General features: G+C 60.3%; 2 non-coding genes and 1 pseudogene across 2 annotated transcripts; all 3 read right to left on the bottom strand.

Moving 5' to 3' along the window:
* The window catches only part of LOC148345044 (28S ribosomal RNA), a pseudogene marked incomplete at its 3' end in the record, with an annotated part of 2,822 nt that extends 2,525 nt beyond the window's left edge, over positions 1–297 (bottom strand).
* Positions 298–861: 564 nt separating this feature from the next.
* LOC148345043 (5.8S ribosomal RNA) lies at positions 862–1,015 on the bottom strand. Its single transcript, XR_015848895.1, has one exon. It is a non-coding gene; the product is annotated as a 5.8S ribosomal RNA (ribosomal RNA).
* Positions 1,016–2,359: 1,344 nt separating this feature from the next.
* LOC148345042 (18S ribosomal RNA) lies at positions 2,360–4,346 on the bottom strand. The gene has a single exon (XR_015848891.1). It is a non-coding gene; the product is annotated as an 18S ribosomal RNA (ribosomal RNA).
* Between the last annotated feature and the right edge of the window lie 5,654 nt (positions 4,347–10,000).

Genomic DNA, 10,000 nt, shown 5'->3' with positions numbered 1-10,000 from the left:
TGCATTCACAAGCAACCCGACTCCGAGAAGGCCTCGCCCCGGCGAGCCGGGGGCCGCTACCGGCCTCACACCGTCCCTGGGCTGAGCCTCTATCAGAAGGACTCGGGCCCCCGAGCGGCGCCGGGCTAAAGCGGCCTTCCGTACGCCACATTTCCCTCGCCCTACCGCAGGGCGGGGATTCGGCGCTGGGCTTTTCCCTCTTCGCTCGCCGCTACTGAGGGAATCCTGGTTAGTTTCTTTTCCTCCGCTTAGTAATATGCTTAAATTCAGCGGGTCGTCTCGTCTGATCTGAGGGCGTGCGCGTAGAGCTGTGCGGTCGGGGCCGGCGCCGGGACCGGCGCCGCCGCCATACGGCCGTTGTGATCCGTGCGGGGATCCGCTTGCTCGGCGACCCTCGCCGAGAGCAGCCCCGCGCCGCACGGACACGCGACACCGACGGGCGGACGGACGCCGAGGCGCCGACCGGGACCTTTACCTGAGGAGGGCGCCGAGCGCCGCCGCCATACGGGCCGCCGCGCGGAGCCGCGCGCGCGGAGCACCTTCTCGGTATGCTAAGTACCAGCCGTACTCACCGGCAGCCGAGAAGCACCTCCGGACGCGCGGACGCGCGACACCGACGGGCGGACGGACACGGAGCGCCGCCCGAGTCTGTATTTGAGGGTACGAAGGGACGGGGGTCCCTGCGAAACCCCAGCCGCGGAGTGGGCGGGGACACGGGTCGCGCGCCACCCGCCGGGCGGACCGGCGGAATGTCGCGGAGGGCCCGAGCCTCGCCCGCGCGGACCGGGTTCTCGCGCCACCCGCCGGACGGACCGGCGGAATGTCGCGGAGGGCCCGGCCCGCGTCCGATCGATTGGAAAGCGCCGCTCAGACAGGCGTGGCCCCGGGGTAAAACCGGGGCCGCAATGTGCGTTCAAAGTGTCGATGATCAATGTGTCCTGCAAATCACATTAGTTCTCGCAGCTAGCTGCGTTCTTCATCGACGCACGAGCCGAGTGATCCACCGCTAAGAGTCGTACGTTTGGGCCCTTTTACGTCCGCCCGGGACGATCGGAGACAAATTCACGACAGGGTTTGTACCGGAGACGAACGCGCCGCGGGTGCCGTTCGGTCGCTCCCGCGAGCGAGCCCCTAACCCGCGGCGCGGTTACCGACGGGCGCGATACGCGCGACGCCGCGACGAGCCGAGCGGGTCGGGCGCGCGGCGCTGAGGCCGGCGCCCGGCGTCTCCCGCTCGGTGGGCCGCGACGGCGCCCGAGACGTGCGTCGGCCCGGGTAGGTCGGGCGCTCGGCGCTGAGGCCGGCGCCCGGCGTCTCCCGCTCGGGCCTGACACGACTCGGCGACCGGACTCGCCGGGTAGGTCGGGGGCTCGGCGCTGAGGCCGGCCCCCGGCGTCTCCTACCCGGACCCCGGAAGGCCATCCGACTTGGAAGCCCCGCCGCGCCGCGAAGCGACGCTTTGGGTGTTGCTACCCGTCAGCGAGTGGGTTTGGTTTACAAGGGCGGCGCGACCGCGCTGACACCGAGGGGGGACTGGCCCCCGACCCGGCCGCGGCCTGCCCGGACTATGGATGGACAGAGGAGACCGCGGCGGACCGCGCGGAACCGAACCCCCGGTGTCCGGAGCCCCGGGAGGAACTCCGGTGTCCGGGGGCCGGCCCACGCGCGCGCTACGCGGCCCCTCGAGGGCTCCGGCCGACGGACGCGTTTGGCCGGGGAAAAAGGTAGCCGGTGGGAGCACCGTTTCGTCGCCCTGAACCTTCGTCTCGGGCGGGCGTCCCGACGCCGCCGCCATACGGCCGTTGTGATCCGTGCGGGGATCCGCTTGCTCGGCGACCCTCGCCGAGAGCAGCCCCGCGCCGCACGGACACGCGACACCGACGGGCGGACGGACGCCGGGGCGCCGGCCCGAACCGTTACCTTTAAAGGACGGGAGGTCGTCGAGGCGAGTGCCGCCCCGGAAGCGCGCGCCGGAAGCGCGAGAACCGCGCCGAGCTAGGGTCGTCGGCATAGGGGGATTCCCCGGTTACGGGGGTCCCGCGCACGGCCGCCGCCTTTCGCCCGTCGCTGGCGGTCGCCTGTCGTCGCGCCGCGCCGCGCTACTGGGGTCGTCGGACGAGCGCGCTACCCCGCTCGCACGGAGGTAGCGCGACATCGCCCGCCGCCTTTTCTCGCGTCGCGCCGCGCCGCGTGGCGCCCGCCGAACTCGCTCCGACGCGCGGCCCGGGAGTGACCCGCGCCGCGCCCCCCGTCCCGTCCCGTCCCGGTCTACCCTCTTCCTCCGCCTGCGACGACCCGCCGCCCTCGGCGTCTGGCTCGTCGGGGGTGTACCGAGGCGGATCTGCTGCCGCTCGTACGTTAATGATCCTTCTGCAGGTTCACCTACAGAAACCTTGTTACGACTTTTACTTCCTCTAGATAGTCAAGTTCGACCGTCTTCTGGCACACCGCCGGAGCCGGGGCCGGCCCCGGCGGGGACTATCCGAGGACCTCACTAAGCCATCCGATCGGTAGTAGCGACGGGCGGTGTGTACAAAGGGCAGGGACTTAATCAACGCAGGCTAATGACCCGCGCTTACTGGGAATTCCTCGTTGGTGGGAAATAATTGCAATCCCCAGGCCCTGTCACGAGCGGGGTTCATAGGATTACCCGCGCCTGCCGGCGCGGGGATAGACGACGCGCTTATACGCTCAGTGTGGCGCGCGTGCAGCCCCGGACATCTAAGGGCATCACAGACCTGTTATTGCTCATTCTCGTGTGGCTGAGAGCCACTTGTCCCTCTAAGAAGTTTTCTGCCGCCGACCGCGCGGGGGGCCGCGGTACTATTTAGTATGTTTGAGTCTCGTTCGTTATCGGAATTAACCAGACAAATCGCTCCACCAACTACGAACGGCCATGCACCACCACCCACGGTATCGAGAAAGAGCCTTCAATCTGTCAATCCTTTCCGTGTCCGGGCCGGGTGAGGTTTCCCGTGTTGAGTCAAATTAAGCCGCATGCTCCACTCCTGGTGGTGCCCTTCCGTCAATTCCTTTAAGTTTCAGCTTTGCAACAATACTCCCCCCGGAACCCAGACACTTGGTCGGTTTCCCGGGTGCTGCTCGGCGGGTCATGGGAATAACGCCGCCGGATCGCGAGTCGGCATCGTTTATGGTCGGAACTAGGACGGTATCTGATCGTCTTCGAACCTCCGACTTTCGTTCTTGATTAATGAAAACATTCTTGGCAAATGCTTTCGCTCTCGTCCGTCTTGCGCCGGTCCAAGAATTTCACCTCTAGCGGCGCAGTACGAATGCCCCCGGCCGTCCCTCTTAATCATGGCCCCAGTTCATGACAACCCACAAAATAGAACCGGAGTCCTATTCCATTATTCCCAGCTGCGATATGCAGGGGCGGCCGTGTGGCCTGCTTTGAACACTCTAATTTCCTCAAAGTAAACGCTTCGGGCCCCGCGAGTGACACCCAGCGAAGGGCATCACGGGGGCTTTTGCCGAGAGGCAGGGGCTGGGACAGACGGATGCACGCCTCGCGGCGGACCGTCAGCTCGCGTCCCGGGGTCCAACTAGGAGCTTTTTAACTGCAGCAACTTTAAAATACGCTATTGGAGCTGGAATTACCGCGGCTGCTGGCACCAGACTTGCCCTCCAATGGATGCTGGCCGATGGGTTTGTGTTCGGCTCATTCCAATTACGGAGACTCGAACGAGTCCCGTATTGTTATTTTTCGTCACTACCTCCCCGTGTCGGGAGTGGGTAATTTGCGCGCCTGCTGCCTTCCTTGGATGTGGTAGCCGTTTCTCATGCTCCCTCTCCGGAATCGAACCCTGATTCCCCGTTACCCGTGGTCACCATGGTAGGCGCAGAGTCTACCATCGAAAGTTGATAGGGCAGACATTCGAATGAGTCGTCGCCGCCTCGGGTGGGCGAGCGATCGGCACGAGGTTATCCTGAGTCAACACAAAGGGGGGGCCGGGCCGGCGGAACGAGGACCGGCGCGCGCGGAGCCGCCCGCGCCGCTTACGCCCCCGCCCGGAGAGGCGGAGGCCGGACGCGGGGGACGCGCGCGACGGCTGAGCCCCCGCCCGCCGGACACCGCGTGGGTTTTTGTGTCTGATAAATGCACGCGTCCCCGGGGCGAGGCCGGAGCCCCGCCCGCGAGTCGGCGCTCGTTTGCATGTATTAGCTCTGGATTTGCCACAGTTATCCAAGTAACGGTGGAGCGATCAAAGGAACCATAACTGATTTAATGAGCCGTTCGCAGTTTCACTGTACTGGCCATTCGTACTTAGACATGCATGGCTTAATCTTGAAAACAAGCATATGCTACTGGCAGGATCAACCAGAGTGCGTCTGCCGCCGGGGGGGCGCTGCTGGTGGCGGTGCGGCCCTGGTCCGGGACGAGGCTGTGGCTACAGCCGGGCCCGGGGGGCCGCGCGACACTCGTATACGTTCGGACGGGCTGACGAGCGGGTGTCGTGAAACGATGTTTCGCGCGGAGCCCTAGCACGCGTGGCGTCGGGCTCCGCGACGGTCGGACGTCTGGGTGTGGCTCGAGACGGAAGCTCGACCTCGGTTCGTCTTGGTTCTGCCGCCAAAAGGTTCACGCCGAGGCATGGTTTCGCAAGAGGGCCCCGCGAGTGCCAGCCGTGGATCCCGCCTCACTCGTAACTCGTATCGGATTCGTCCGGCCTCACTTTCGTTCGCACATCGGACAGTTATACGTGTGCTTTAGTAGCTTCCGTTCCCTCTTAGTGAGGCCGTCCGTACGTACCGCCCCAGCTCTTTCTGAGGCGGGTATCCACTCGGCTCGGGGGGGCCCAACGTTTGCCTAGTATCCTCGGCGCTGGAGCTTGACCCGCAAAGCCGGAGGAGCCGCACGCCCGAACACCGGCTTGCGCCGGCCGACGTGGGCCCTCCGAGGCGGGTCTCGTGTGCCAATCGCTCAGTTGGGGAACCGGCAGGCCCGTGGGCCGACGCCGGCTCACCCGGGGGTGAAGGGTGCTTCGATGGAGGCCCCCTGTCAGCCTCCGCGGAAGTCCGGCTTCAATACTTTAAAGTTTGAAAAACTTAGACATTTTTCGAGAACCGGAGCTTAGAGGGGTACATGCAAAAGCCAGGGCCGCGGGAAGCGCCCTAAATACTTCAATACTTTAAAATTTGAAAAACTTAGAAATTTTTCGAGAACCGGCATCTTCCCTCGGTAATTGCGAGATGCGAGGCCGCCCCTAGCCTCTGCTCTGTCGGACTCAATGGTCACGGGTGGCCGCTGATTAGCCCTGGTGCTCACCTCTCAAAATTGCGAGTCCCTAATATAATTCTGGCTGTCGGCTGGAGAAGGGGGTATAAAATCGGCACTTGAGGGAACGCCGGGCCCTCAAGTTCGGGGCCCTCTAGCGGATTTTTGAGGTACTGCACTCCCATTGGAAATGCATTGCCCATAGGAATACATGGGCGCTCCGTCCACTACAATGTAATTCCCTCACAATATCTGCCCCCGCGTGGCCGCGCGATGCTACTGCTGCCCCGTTGGGAATGAATGGGCCTTTCGGAGGCCATAAATACAGCGCCGCTGCATGGATTTTGGCGGTACTGCGGCTGTCGTTGAAAATACATGGACCCGTCTGAATGAATGGGCCTTTCGGATTCCATAAACCCAGCGCCGCTGCATGGATTTTGGCGGTACTGCGGCTGTCGCTGAAAATACATGGACCCGTCTGAATGAATGGGCCTTTCGGAGGCCATAAACTCAGCGCCGCTGCATGGATTTTGGCGGTACTGCGGCTGTCGCTGAAAATACATGGACCCGTCTGAATGAATGGACAAAATATAAATCAGACACTACAGAACACAAGCATAATCCAAGATTACAAAATCATCTCAGCCTTTAAAAGAAACAAAAACCTGAAAGACTACTTAGTAAAAAGTAAATTACCAGAAATCAACATAACACAAACGCAGGGCCCCACATTCTACAAACAAGCCACCACAGTTAGGAACACCGTCACCAACACAAACTACCTAATTAAACAAACAATCACACCTGCTACGGAAAACTGAAAATACATGGACCCGTCTGAATGTATGGGCCTTTCGGAGGCCATAAACTCAGCCAGCGCCGGGCCAGTGTTTGGGGTATTGTGCCCGCCACTAGTGGCTGAATACATAATAATAATAATAATAATAATAATTCCCTTGTATTGTCATTCTGTGTAACAATGTACACAGAACGAAATGTCGATTGCACTGGGCTAGTGTTGAGGGAACGTCGGGCCCTCAAGTTCGGTGGCTTGGAGCGGATTTTTGAGGTACTGCACTCCCATTGGAAATGCATGGGCGCTCCGTCCACTACCATGTAATTCCCTCACAATATCTGCCCCTGCGTGGCCGCGGGATGCTACTGCAGCCCCGTTGGTAATGAATGGGCCTTTCGGAGGCCATAAATACAGCGCCGCTGCATGGATTTTGGCGGTACTGCTGCTGTCGCTGAAAATACATGGACCCGTCTGAATGAATGGGCCTTTCGGAGGCCATAAACTCAGCGCCTCTGCATGGATTTTGGCGGTACTGCGGCTGTCGCTGAAAATACATGGACCCGTCTGAATGAATGGGCCTTTCGGAGGCCATAAATCCAGCGCCGCTGCATGGATTTTGGCGGTACTGCGGCTGTCGCTGAAAATACATGGACCCGTCTGAATGAATGGACAAAATATAAATCAGACACTACAGAACACAAGCATAATCCAAGATTACAAAATCATCTCAGCCTTTAAAAGAAACAAAAACCTGAAAGACTACTTAGTAAAAAGTAAATTACCAGAAATCAACATAACACAAACGCAGGGCCCCACATTCTACAAACAAGCCACCACAGTTAGGAACACCGTCACCAACACAAACTACCTAATTAAACAAACAATCACACCTGCTACGGAAAACTGAAAATACATGGACCCGTCTGAATGTATGGGCCTTTCGGAGGCCATAAACTCAGCGCCGGGCCGGTGTTTGGGGAATCGTGCCCGCCACTAGTGGCTGAATCCCGGGCTAGTGTTGGGGGACTTGTGCCCGCCAATAGTGGCTGAATCCCGGGCTAGTGTTGGGGGACTTGTGCACGCCAATAGTGGCTGAAATCCGCGCCGGTGTTTGGGGAAATGTGCGCGTATTATCGGGCCGGTGTTTGGGGAATTGCGCGCGTATTATCGGGCCGGTGTTTGGGGAATTGCGCGCGTATTATCGGGCCGGTGTTTGGGGAATTGTGCGCGTATTATCGGGCCGGTGTTTGGGGATATGCGCGCGTATTATCGGACCGGTGTTTGGGGAATTGTGCCCGCCACTAGTGGCTGAGAACTTGGCTAGTGTTTGGGGACTTGTGCCCGCCACTAGTGGCTGAAATCCGGGCCGGTGTTTGGGGAATTGTGCGCGTATTATCGGGCCGGTGTTTGGGGATATGCGCGCGTATTATCGGACCGGTGTTTGGGGAATCGTGCCCGCCACTAGTGGCTGAGAACTTGGCTAGTGTTGGGGGACTTGTGCCCGCCACTAGTGGCTGAAATCCGGGCCGGTGTTTGGGGAATTGTGCGCGTATTATCGGGCCGGTGTTTGGGGATATGCGCGCGTATTATCGGACCGGTGTTTGGGGAATCGTGCCCGCCACTAGTGGCTGAATCCCGGGCTAGTGTTGGGGGACTTGTGCCCGCCAATAGTGGCTGAAATCCGCGCCGGTGTTTGGGGAATTGTGCGCGTATTATCGGGCCGGTGTTTGGGGATATGCGCGCGTATTATCGGACCGGTGTTTGGGGAATTGTGCCCGCCACTAGTGGCTGAATCCCGGGCTAGTGTTGGGGGACTTGTGCCCGCCACTAGTGGCTGAAATCCGCGCCGGTGTTTGGGGAATTGTGCGCGTATTATCGGGCCGGTGTTTGGGGATATGCGCGCGTATTATCGGACCGGTGTTTGGGGAATTGTGCCCGCCACTAGTGGCTGAGAACTTGGCTAGTGTTGGGGGACTTGTGCCCGCCACTAGTGGCTGAAATCCGCGCCGGTGTTTGGGGAATTGTGCGCGTATTATCGGGCCGGTGTTTGGGGATATGCGCGCGTATTATCGGACCGGTGTTTGGGGAATCGTGCCCGCCACTAGTGGCTGAATCCCGGGCTAGTGTTGGGGGACTTGTGCCCGCCACTAGTGGCTGAAATCCGCGCCGGTGTTTGGGGAATTGTGCGCGTATTATCGGGCCGGTGTTTGGGGATATGCGCGCGTATTATCGGACCGGTGTTTGGGGAATTGTGCCCGCCACTAGTGGCTGAGAACTTGGCTAGTGTTGGGGGACTTGTGCCCGCCACTAGTGGCTGAAATCCGCGCCGGTGTTTGGGGAATTGTGCGCGTATTATCGGGCCGGTGTTTGGGGATATGCGCGCGTATTATCGGACCGGTGTTTGGGGAATCGTGCCCGCCACTAGTGGCTGAATCCCGGGCTAGTGTTGGGGGACTTGTGCCCGCCAATAGTGGCTGAAATCCGCGCCGGTGTTTGGGGAATTGTGCGCGTATTATCGGGCCGGTGTTTGGGGAATTGTGCCCGCCACTAGTGGCTGAGAACTTGGCTAGTGTTGGGGGACTTGTGCCCGCCACTAGTGGCTGAAATCCGCGCCGGTGTTTGGGGAATTGTGCGCGTATTATCGGGCCGGTGTTTGGGGATATGCGCGCGTATTATCGGACCGGTGTTTGGGGAATCGTGCCCGCCACTAGTGGCTGAATCCCGGGCTAGTGTTGGGGGACTTGTGCCCGCCAATAGTGGCTGAAATCCGCGCCGGTGTTTGGGGAATTGTGCGCGTATTATCGGGCCGGTGTTTGGGGATATGCGCGCGTATTATCGGACCGGTGTTTGGGGAATTGTGCCCGCCACTAGTGGCTGAGAACTTGGCTAGTGTTGGGGGACTTGTGCCCGCCACTAGTGGCTGAAATCCGCGCCGGTGTTTGGGGAATTGTGCGCGTATTATCGGGCCGGTGTTTGGGGATATGCGCGCGTATTATCGGACCGGTGTTTGGGGAATTGTGCCCGCCACTAGTGGCTGAATCCCGGGCTAGTGTTGGGGGACTTGTGCCCGCCACTAGTGGCTGAAATCCGCGCCGGTGTTTGGGGAATTGTGCGCGTATTATCGGGCCGGTGTTTGGGGATATGCGCGCGTATTATCGGACCGGTGTTTGGGGAATTGTGCCCGCCACTAGTGGCTGAGAACTTGGCTAGTGTTGGGGGACTTGTGCCCGCCACTAGTGGCTGAAATCCGCGCCGGTGTTTGGGGAATTGTGCGCGTATTATCGGGCCGGTGTTTGGGGATATGCGCGCGTATTATCGGACCGGTGTTTGGGGAATCGTGCCCGCCACTAGTGGCTGAATCCCGGGCTAGTGTTGGGGGACTTGTGCCCGCCAATAGTGGCTGAAATCCGCGCCGGTGTTTGGGGAATTGTGCGCGTATTATCGGGCCGGTGTTTGGGGAATTGTGCCCGCCACTAGTGGCTGAGAACTTGGCTAGTGTTGGGGGACTTGTGCCCGCCACTAGTGGCTGAAATCCGCGCCGGTGTTTGGGGAATTGTGCGCGTATTATCGGGCCGGTGTTTGGGGATATGCGCGCGTATTATCGGACCGGTGTTTGGGGAATCGTGCCCGCCACTAGTGGCTGAATCCCGGGCTAGTGTTGGGGGACTTGTGCCCGCCAATAGTGGCTGAAATCCGCGCCGGTGTTTGGGGAATTGTGCGCGTATTATCGGGCCGGTGTTTGGGGAATTGTGCCCGCCACTAGTGGCTGAGAACTTGGCTAGTGTTGGGGGACTTGTGCCCGCCACTAGTGGCTGAAATCCGCGCCGGTGTTTGGGGAATTGTGCGCGTATTATCGGGCCGGTGTTTGGGGATATGCGCGCGTATTATCGGACCGGTGTTTGGGGAATCGTGCCCGCCACTAGTGGCTGAATCCCGGGCTAGTGTTGGGGGACTTGTGCCCGCCAATA

The sequence above is a fragment of the Urocampus carinirostris genome, unplaced genomic scaffold (assembly GCF_059441175.1).
Source record: "Urocampus carinirostris isolate Australia breed hairy pipefish unplaced genomic scaffold, RoL_Ucar_1.0 HiC_scaffold_127, whole genome shotgun sequence".
In the NCBI taxonomy this organism is placed as follows: domain Eukaryota; kingdom Metazoa; phylum Chordata; class Actinopteri; order Syngnathiformes; family Syngnathidae; genus Urocampus; species Urocampus carinirostris.
The sequence above is the reverse complement of the archived record's forward strand: the minus strand, read 5'-3'. Positions and strand labels throughout refer to the sequence as shown.